Genomic DNA, 11,145 nt, shown 5'->3' with positions numbered 1-11,145 from the left:
AAGGATTAGATTTACATAGGTTTAAAAGCTTCGAGTCGATAAAATTATATGATAAAATTACATTTATTTAAAAAATTTAATTTTAGTGATCTTTTTTCTTATTATTTTTTTAAAAAAATATATATGTTTATTAAATAATAAAAAAAAATAGCAAAAAGCTTATATTAATTTTATGAAAAAGATGAACTCTTTTATAGTAATTATCATACTTATTTTTTCTTGTCAAAATTAAAATTTTTAAAAATCATAAAAATAGATAAAATTATTGATGATAATAGTTATAGGATTGTAGCCCAAAACGGTCTATTTTAATTTTTGGTCATAATTAAGCCCAATCCAACCAACAGACAAATTAAGGCCTATAGATAAGCATGAGCGTGTGACCAGACCAAGCCCAACATAAGAAAATTAATTCAAATTAGATGGGCCTAGCCTCTACGGACGGCAAGGGTAGATTGGCCTCCAATGTTATGAACAATTATCCACCAATTACATTTTTTTTTATTTATTAATAGATCGTTAAAATTTCAATAATTCACCACCACCCGGGCCATAATAGTTCAAGGGACAGGACTTTTCTTTTTATTTATTTTTTATTTTAATTTAATATTATATAATATAAATTTATTTATTAAAAAATAAAAACATAATTTAAATAATATATTATTTTTTTAAATTATAATATTTAAATATATATATATATATATATATATAAATAAATTATTTTTTAATAAAAAATAATAATATGTTATTATATGGGACGGATTATAGGGGAGAAAATCTCCTTGTCCTCTCCCACCACAATATCAAAGTAGGGGTAGCAAGAAAGTCCTCGTCCTCTCCTGCCACAATATCAAAGTCGGGACAGGGAGAAAGGAAAATTGATCGGGTTTGAAACAGGTCAAATTGAGTAGGAGAAATTTTATTTTATTTTTTTTTTAAATTTACGATCTAAAAAGGCATGTTAGAGGCGAGAATATATAGTTATCCAATTACAAATTCACTATATTATTAGAATATATTGCTAGAAAATAGAAAGTTAAGAATACTTAAACCGGCCCATTTTAAAGCTTTAGTTTAGGTATTAAACTTATTAATTTGTTGATTTCCATGGAGAATAAAGGATCTGCTTTCATAATTCTGGTCAATTGAACCCTAGTTTTATCTGTAAGCTTAGTTTAATAGGTGAATTGAACCCTAGTTTTATCTGTAAGCTTAGTTTCATAGGTGTACAAAATATGATATGTGGTTCACCTCTTTATTAGAAATATATTCACAGACATACCATTTTTAATCTATTAATAAGAAGAAGTATATCAATAATCTCTTGCTCAAAACTAAACCATCAACTCAATTATACTCAAACAAGCATGCACACTAAGTAAATATAATTGTTTGTCATTCACATTTTGTTTCTAAATACAACTAAATTGCTTATTATTTGGAAAAATGCTATAAAAGATAACTTCTTAGTACAAGTAAAAGCCCCCATTTAAGAAGATAAATTTTTATATAGACTCAATTTACCACATTATCTCTATATTAAGTCGATCAAATCATTTTATGGTAAAATGCCTTTCCACATGGTACTCTATGCTACTCTTGTATCAATTGATACAACTTTTCTATTTATAGAATTAGACTCCCTACAATCCTATCTTAATAGGAATGCTCACATAATAGGAATAAAGTTTCAATATTACATAAGAAACAATCCTTCCAAATTGCAGTTAAAAAAAAATCCTCCACATTTGATAATTGTATCAATGAGTTTTAATTTAGTAGTATTAAAATTGTCTTCAGAATTTTAAGATATCGTGTTCAATAAAAAAAAAAAGTAATTATGAAGTAATTATGAAATTACTACCCTCATGAATTAGTGGATTTATCTTCAATTTATTAATAATTTAATATAGAAGCTTGAAACCATCTTGGGTTTTTTTTTTTATACTGATGGACACTAGAAGTTGTATACCTCTTAAAATATCAAAATTTTAACTGGAATTGCTCATTAGGCCATTCCAAATTAACTTTCAAATGCATCTTTTGCTTATTAGATTCACATGCAGAACCCATTGTAACCTAATTTTTTAATGCATATATTGAGAATAAAGAAGATTCCAATCCGTGAGTCTTTACCTTTCATTTAAATGTCAACTTGTCCATCAAACTATTTGTGAGCAATTTCTTAGAGGGTTGTATTCCAATTATTACATTCTGCCAACACGTTACCAACAATTAAGAGAGGCTTGTCTACTTCCCCCAACTTCCTGTATTATCTGTATTGTTCAAACGTCCCATGAAGAATGCTAAAAGGCAGTACGCATGGTTTGATTACAAGTGATGAACCTATTCTATTAACATGGAGCATCTCCGTGATTCCCTCAAAATAAAAAATGAAACACAAAAATCCAATCACTAAGTTAATTACTTGTCCACAGTACTAGGAAACTCGCAAGTGCTAGTGTTTGTTAAATGTCTCTGTCGCGATATGTAATTATTGTGGTCCTTCCTATAAGTAGGCATACGAGAAGTAGGAGTAGAAAGCAGAAAATAGCTGAATAACAAGTGGCAGAGATTGCGAGGAGTAAGGACTGAAGGAAGGGAAGGGTGTTAGCTAGATTTGCAATAGCAAAAAAGGCAGTGGAGCAATCATTTTCCAGCTAAAATAATGAGTTACATTGCATATATCCACGTATGAGAAGGTTCAGTCATTTCATTCTATCTAATATCTTCTGCACAAAGACTCTCTCTATAGTGCTGTACCCAGTGCCCCCTTTATCTGCATCCTCTTTATTTGGCCCGATAGAAAGTCACCCCCTTCAAAATGGTCCAACCAACCACCCCAAGACAAAAAGTTGTCTTCAATCTTAGCTCTGAAGTACTCCATCAATGTTTCAACTCCAAGCTCTGCCCCACTTTTAATACTCCTTTTTTTTAATTTTTTTTCATTTTAATTTCTCTCTCCTAGGGTTTTCTGTCTCCACCGGCATATGCTTCATTTCTTTCTCTCATGCTTTCTAGGGTTTGAGTTTTCTTTTCACTTCAAGAATTTCTCTTCAGCTCCCACATTTTCATGATTTTGACAATATTAATAAATCAGAATTTATTGTCGATCTTTTTAACTCATTTAGGGTTTGCTTGTGACTAGCTTCCTTCTCTTTCTCGTGCTCTACTCTCGCTCTCTCTTCCCTATTCTTCAGAATTGGGTAGAAATCATTGTGTCTTTATGGGTTTTTTGTTGGCTAAAGATCAAATGTTTTAATATGGGTAATTTTTTTTTTCTGTTCACAAAGTCATCGCCCACAAATTTCTCTGTTAATTAGGGTTCTTCATTTCCACTGTAGTTTCCCCCTTTCCAGGTTGGAATAGAGATCTTGCTAGTTGCTGATCTGAGCCTCTAGGGTTCAGGCACCTCTGATCCATAACATTTTGGGAAAAAGTTGTAGATCTGCAAAAAAGAAAACAGGAAACACAAAACAGCAAATATTTTCTTTTCTTTCTTTCTATCATTCTAAAAAAAAAAAAAAAAAAAACCATCTGGGTAAAGCATTTTCATTCGTCACTAGTTCTATCTATCTGTGTAAATAGTTCCCTTCACTGTGATGTAAAGTATAAATTGAAGAAGCCTACCCCATTTAGTGGGAGAAAATCTATGCTTATTCTGGGCAAGAAAGATCTCAATCATGTACTCAGGTCACAGCCCTCTTACCTTTCTGTTCAGACGGATCCGTCAGGGAGAGAAGAGATTCCAACACAAAGCTTGCCCCAGGCTTGATGAGAATCTTGTCCATCAGAAAGAGAAGGAATCAAAGACCGACTTGGGAAAGGATCTCAAGATAATTGAGATTATAACATGTATCATGTGCTCTTTCTCTCCTCCACACATGAATGGACTAGTTATTTATTATCTATTACTAGATAGAATTTGGCAACAAATTGAGCTCACCATGGGCTTATCTCTGCCAGTCCGCACGTCCGTCTAAACCTAGTTACAAGCCCTGACGACATCATTACAACAAGCAATCCAAAGAGTAATTACAGATAATTAAACAATGATTTTGAAAGTACAATTGTAAGATGTGCATGATTATCGATCACTTGGTAAATTGTAATATAGACAAAAATCACATTTTGCTCCTTAAATTAAAATTTAGCAGTTACTTTGATTTTTTTTAAGAAAAAATTACAGTTAAATAGGTTATTTACATTCTAATTGTAATTAAATAAATTTAAAATTAACAATATTAATTACTGATATTACAAAAACTTAAAAATTAAAAATATGGATTAATGTTTTTGCATTTTTTAAACTTTTTCGACATTTTTTTTAATCTTAATTTAGCTTATTTTTAAAAGTAAGTGAAACTCACGCACCCCAAAAGTGCCATAGCTGATATATATATATATATATATATATATATATATATATATATATATATATATATATATATATATTATTTTAGTTATTCACTCCTCAAAATAATTTTTATTATTTTATCATGATATAGGTAATATGAAATATTAGAACTCTTTATTTTTTATTGTATATTCAATAAATTTTTTATAATATGTACACGCCCAAAAAAATTTTTTTACTATCAATTTTTTGATATACTAAGTCCCTTATTTCTTCTGGGGAGCTCTGAATGAAATAAAGAAAGCAAAGATTGGTTGGAGAGGAGTGCAGTGGGTATCTTACGTGACCTAGAGACGGTTCTCTCTATTCAGCCACTTTTTCATATTGAAAGGGTGTTACTGTAAGACCTTTAGGGGGATCTACAATGCTATTAACTTTTCATTCAAATGGGTTAGAAAGAAATGAGGCGTAACAGCTCACATGCCTCCAACCCTCCACAAATTTCAACCTCTTTCTTTAACAATGGCAGACACCCCCCTCCTCATATCACTGTTAGAATTCTCCTTCTATCTCAGACATTTACCTTGAGAACCTTCCACCCAGCTTATCTGCTAATTCCCTTTGGAATGCTATCTCCATGTTGAAAAACATCCTAGGCGTCTATATCCCATAGTTGTAGGAGGTATGCTTTTGTCAGGTTCCCCTCTTGGGCTCAGATTCACAGGCTCCTCAACACTATCAACAATCTCTGGTTTGAATCATTCAAGTTATACGCCTTCCCTTCCCTCCATAGTAGTAAACAACCTGATAGATTTAAATCGCCATAACCAAACCCTCGAATGCATAAGCCTCATGCCCACTCTAACCACCAAATGAATAAGCCTCAAGCTCTGTTCATTTTACCTCGCAACAGACTATTCCCAAACAGCATCAAGTCTCCGGTTCTTGCAAATGCTTCCTCAAAACCAATATTGGGAAGTCCTCAAAACAACAATAAATTCACCACAAGGAATTTCGACATCTGCCCAGGTGAGTCAAGATCATCAGAGCATTGTTTTGTTGGGGGAAAAATATGTTATTCCAGATTTTGTGGCTGAGCAAAATGCAAAATGGCTATCACAATTTGCTGTCGCCACCTTGCTAGATATTCACTTTTTTGCCAATCTTCAGGACTACCTTTGGGTAGAATGTGTGCTTTACATTCAACTCATCCCAATGGGTGGAGAAAGTGTCCACCTTACATTCGAATCAAAAGAGCTAATGATGGGATTTGTTTCAGAGTACCACTCGTTGGTCAATCAGTGGATATACGATCTCAAACCGTGGGAAGCTGCTTCACACCTTCAATCCATTTAATCTAGTTGAGGCTCTAGGGAGTTCCTCTTAATGCTTGGTCTAACCACTTCTTCCAATGGGTTGCAGGACCATTTGGAAAATTTTGTGGAGTTGATGGACCAACAAGTTCAAAAGCCAGATTAGATTAAGCGAGAGTCCTCGTCACAACAACAAATCAGGGACTCACTTACAAAAACTCGGCAGTGAATATTGAAAACACTCAATTTCATATCCATGTATCCGAGAAGCAATGCTCAGACTTATTTAAACCTCCTGCACGTAGCAATGGAGCATCTAGCTCTTCCTCGGACGCAAGTAAAGAAAACAACGATGACGTGGAACTCTCTATCACAAAGGATGGCTTAGAGGCTGCCACGGAAGATAACATCCACTCTATTAGCGAATCTTCTCAGAAGGATTTGGAGGTTCCAAAACAACAATCTGACATGGTGAACTCAGCAGAATACTGGGCTCTCATTCACAGAGGGACTTCATTCCCGTTAGCGCAAACAAACAACCCTCTTCGCTCATTTCCCATGACCTTGTTGAATCTCTAAGTGCGCCGGCTCCCTGCTGTCTGTTGCAGTGTGCCGATGCATCTTTTGAGGACCCTCTAGCTGAGTCTATTGCCACGTGAGGCTGGGGCGACGTCATTTCTCCTCATGCACCATGTCATTCGGAGTTTCCAGAACTTTTTCCCTCTGCGAAGTCCTCGTCCATTATTTCAGCTAACCTTTGGCTGTCGAACTATCGGACTGAAGCCCAAAACGATTTAATCCCAATTAAGCCCGTGTGTCAGGCCCATCCCGTTAACTTGGCTTCTTTCTCACCTATCCCGCAGCTTTTAGCTCAGGAGTCTCCCTCTCTCTCTTGGACACTCTCTTCCTTAATCTCTCATTCCTTAGCTCATGGTTCTTCAAACCTCTAGAATAAGGTTTTCAAAACTTCAAGAATCTTGAAACGCAGAAGCCGCAGTAAGAACATAAAAGACCTCATCGGAGTGTCACCAAAATTGTTTAGAGGAGGTAAATCTTTCTCTCCCTTACATCAGTGTTTTGGTGCTAGTATCTCGCTTTTGTCTCTGCCCATCTTTTGCACCTAGTATTCCTTTGAGGTTTTGGATCGTGTCTTTAGAAATTCCGGCTGTTGATTTGATCCTGCTCTGATGGTGTGCTGCCTTGTTTGTCTTGTTGGAATCCTTTGTTCATTTTTGTATTGATTTATCTGGTTTGTTTTTGTGTTGTTCAGTCCCTTTCTTTTGGCCTTTGTGTTTGTTCGTCTTTTCCAAGTCTTCCTGGTCTTTTAATAAATTTTTCTTTGCTTGTCAAAAAAACATTTCATTCTAATGAAGAAATGAAAAGGTTTATTGAAGACTCAAATGGCTGGTTGTCACTGTAGTTCTCATCTGTGGTTCTGTGGCAAGAGAAATTTACTCCTTCCAATCGGTATGCTTGGGTAAGATGTCACGGCATCCCATTGTTGGTTGGTGTCTTGACTTTTTGATTTGGCTAAGTTCTTTTGTTGGCAAATTCATATATATCGATGATTGTACATCCAAGAAAACTCGGCTTGATTCTGGCTCAATTCTAATGTCTACTTCTTCACTCAAGTTTATTTACAAAAAGGTTGTTATAGTTGTGGGAGAGACTAAATTCTATACAACTTTGATTGAAGATTGCTGTGAAGCAATGCTTACTCCTATGACATGCAGGCCACTGGCAACTTCTTCAAAGGATTTATCTTCCAGATCTTCCTTTGGTCGGGATGCAGAACTTGTTGCTTCAAGTCCATAATTGGGTACATTTCACAAGGGGTTAGGAAGCCAAGATGAAAATGGCGCTACACAAGTGGATTGATTAATGTTTGAGAAAGGGAATAATAGTTCTGACAGCGACATCTATTCCTCCAACCAAAAAACACCTAGAGTTGGTGGGGATACACTGCATGTTCATGGGATAGAGTGTGGACAACTAGATGGAATTGTGCTTAGGGATGATGCTATGCTTCTTTATGCAGGTAACAACAATTATTTGGTACTTGTTTCCTATTAGAATTATAATTCAAAATTCTAGTAGAATTTGGATAGATATTTTTTTAATATGAGTGAGAAAAATATTTCTCAATATAACAGGAGAATATTTTCTATTTAGAGTAGAACTCTTATTTTCGTGTTATTCCTAAATTGAGTGTAACTTCTAATTAGATTAGAATTGGAAAAATTAATATTATAAATAAAAGAATGGTGAAAAATGTTATTTATCATTCAGTTCATAGAGTGAGGCTGTTGCCCATTGCAGAGAAGGGCCTTGCAGTGAAGAGAGGCTTCAGCCTAAGGTGGAGTGAGGACATAGACTTTAAGAGAAATCGATTTTTGTCCATTGTTGAGAATACTCTTGCCTATATAGTTGAAGGTACCCTTTGTGGTGTAGTATTGTAATAGTAAATATATTGAGTTATGTCTAGAGAAGATTGAGAGGGACTAAATAATATTATTTATTATGAGCAGTTTGATATTATATGGGTTTTCTTGGGTGTAATTGAATTTATGGGTAGTATAACTTTGAGTTTGTAATGATGTTTTATTATCTGTTGATAGTGGAAGATGATATGCTCGTGGATGTAACTCTATATAAAGAGGGGTGAACCATGTAAATATTAGTGTTTTGTATGTTTACTTTATTTCTTTGCAGTTTACACGCTTTTACAATGCACAACAAATTGGTATTAGAGCATGGGATGATCTTGATGAGTTCAGTTGAAGGTGGAGCTGTTATGATATATAGAAGTCGCACATGGTGATGCAAGCTTAAGGTGATGGAAAGTTGAAATTAAGGTGGAGCACTTGAAGCAACAGCAAAAAGATGATGCAAAAATTTTTTAAAGAAAGAAATAAGTTACACCCAAGATGAAGATTGAAGAATGGAGATTTGAAGGGTTCAAGCTCAAGCATGGAGATTTGATGACACCCAAGAATTTTAGGTATGCAATGGTTGATGGATTTTGAATCAAGATGGAGATTGTTAGAATTATGGCTCAAAATTCTAGTAGAATTTTGATAGATATTTTTCTAATTTCAGTAAGAGAAATATTCCTCAATAGGACAGAGGAATATTTCCTATTTTGAGTAGAACTCTTATTTTAGTGTTATTTCTAAATTGAATAGGACTTCTAATTAGATTAGAATTGAAAGAATTAATACTATAAATAGGAGAATGGTAAAAAATATTATTTGACTTTCAGTTCATGAAGTGATGCTGTTGCCCATTGTAGAGAGGAGCCTTACCAATTGCTAAATGATTTAGCTCTGCTCATTGATGAGGGAGAGAGGCTTCGGCCTAAGGTGAAGTAAGGATATATAATTCAAAATAAAGGAATTTTTGTTCATTGTTGAGAGGGCTCTTGCCCATATAGTTGAAGTCATCCTTTGTGGTGTAGTATTGTAATAGTAAATATATTGGGTTATATCTAGAGGAGACTGAGAGGAACTAACGAATATATTTACTATGAGCAGTTTGATGTTATATGGGTTTTCTTGGGTGTAATTGGGGTTATGGGTAGTATAACTTTGAGCTTGTAATGATGATTTCTTATTTGCTAATAGTAGAAGATGGTATGCTCGTGGATGTAGCCCTATGTTAAGAGGGTGAACCGCGTAAATATTGATGTTTTATGTGTTTGCTTTGTTTCTTTGCAGTTTACACGCTTCTGCAGTGCATAACAAATTTATATCAGAGTATGGGATGATCTTGGTGAGTTCAGTTGAAAGTGTAGCTGTTATGATATGTAGAAGTCGCACATGGTGATGCAAGCTCAAGGCGATGGAAAGTTGAAATTAAAGTAGAGCTCTTGATGCAAAAAATTTTTAAAGAAAGAAGTAAGTTACACCCAAGATGAAGATTGAAGAATAGAGATTTGAAGGGTTTAAGCTCAAGCATGGAGATTTGATTATTTAATGACACCTAAGAATTTTAGGTATGCAATGGTTAATGGATTTTGAGTCAAGGTGGAGATTGTTAAAATTATGATTTAAAATCCTAATAGGATATGAATAGACCTTTTCTTAATCTGAATGAAAAAAATATTCTTCAATAGGATATAGCAATATTTCATATTTAGAGTAGAATTCTTATTTTAGTGTTATTCTTAAATTGAGTGAGACTTTTAATCAGATTAGGATTGAGGGAATTAATACTATAAATAGGAGAATGGTGAAAAAAGTTATTTAACTTTCAGTTCATGGAGTGAGACTGTTGATGATGGGCACTTGCCCATTGCAGTTGAGAGAGGCTTCGGCCTAAGGTGGAGTAAGGACATAGAATTCAAGAGGAAGAGATTTTTGTCCATTGATAAGAGAGCTCTGTGTTAAGAGGGTGAATTACGTAAATATTGATATTTTGTGTGTTTATTTTATTTTTTTACAGTTTATACGCTTTTGTAGTGCACAACATTCTCTTTATTGAACTATTAAATCTTGATGAGCTTGAAAGGAGGCCAGTATCTAGTTTTTTTTTTCAAAATGCTGAGGTGGTTGAAGAAACTCATAACGGTGGCTGGGGCTCATTGTGAACGCCCACAAAAAAAAGAAGAAAATCAGCTTACTTTAGTAAATGTGGACCATGGAAGCTTTAACAATTTAGGCCAACTCAATAATGAAAAGAAAGTTAAAGTGTCTGTATTGTTAAAGAACCGCAAAAGGAATTGGCTGTAAAATTTTTTAAGAGCTAAAATAACTACTAGATATTAATTTTATGGTTAAAATAGGCCTCTTACTTATAAAAGTTTAAAATTTAGACTTCATAGCTTTCTCAATTTCATCAAAATCTTTCTATGTGCTATAATGATAAAAATACAAGTATCAATAATAATAATAATAATAATAATAATAATAATAATATTATTATTATTATTATTATTATTATTATTATAATTATAATATTATTATTATGTTATCATTGATGCCTAAGGGTTTTCCTTTCCTTTCACTCCTCCACCCTGATTTGATATTGGCTTAGTTGCAAGTGTGTTGAAATTAGTTCTCTCAATGTTTAACTCTCTTGCTCTCTTAATACTGTTATAGCGCCTAAATAATAATAATAAAAAAGTAAAAATGGTAAGGATAATAATTTCTTTTTATTAATTTTTTGTTAAATATATTTTTAAAATTAATTAATTTTTTAAAATAAAAAATTAACTAATTAGCATGAGCTCCATTTTGAAATGCTAATCTTTACACAGATGATGTGATGACACCTGCTCGGACTGTGCCTGGCAATAAGTGCGACTGTTGTTAGGGTGAGATCAGAAGTTGCTTTCACTAATGTACCTATCTAATTAATTTCGCAACAGAAAAAAAAAATACAAATTAAGAAACTTGTGCCAACAACAGTACATTTCAAAAAACAGTACTAATAGATAGATGTAGGTACTTGTTTGCTGGTTCCTAGTCCTTA

At 33.6% G+C, this 11,145-nt stretch overlaps 2 long non-coding RNA genes across 6 annotated transcripts; one reads left to right on the top strand and one right to left on the bottom strand.

Moving 5' to 3' along the window:
* Window positions 1-2,629: 2,629 nt before the first annotated feature.
* On the bottom strand, window positions 2,630-4,086 carry LOC110647517 (uncharacterized). The gene is made up of 2 exons (XR_002493386.2): window positions 3,713-4,086; window positions 2,630-3,451 (listed from the first exon to the last, which is right to left on the bottom strand). It is a non-coding gene; the product is annotated as an uncharacterized LOC110647517 (long non-coding RNA).
* A 458-nt stretch (window positions 4,087-4,544) lies between these two features.
* Window positions 4,545-10,061, top strand: LOC110647513 (uncharacterized). 5 transcript variants are annotated; one of them, XR_009144281.1, is made up of 5 exons: window positions 4,607-5,389; window positions 5,531-7,711; window positions 7,963-8,106; window positions 8,386-8,674; window positions 9,390-10,061. It is a non-coding gene; the product is annotated as an uncharacterized LOC110647513 (long non-coding RNA). The 5 variants fall into 5 exon arrangements; XR_002493383.2 differs by having other exon boundaries at window positions 4,632-7,711; XR_002493384.2 differs by having other exon boundaries at window positions 4,634-7,711; window positions 7,993-8,106.
* Window positions 10,062-11,145: the final 1,084 nt, after the last annotated feature.

The sequence above is a fragment of the Hevea brasiliensis genome, chromosome 2 (genome assembly GCF_030052815.1).
Source record: "Hevea brasiliensis isolate MT/VB/25A 57/8 chromosome 2, ASM3005281v1, whole genome shotgun sequence".
NCBI lineage: Eukaryota > Viridiplantae > Streptophyta > Magnoliopsida > Malpighiales > Euphorbiaceae > Hevea > Hevea brasiliensis.
This window is presented reverse-complemented; position numbering and strand designations above follow the sequence as displayed.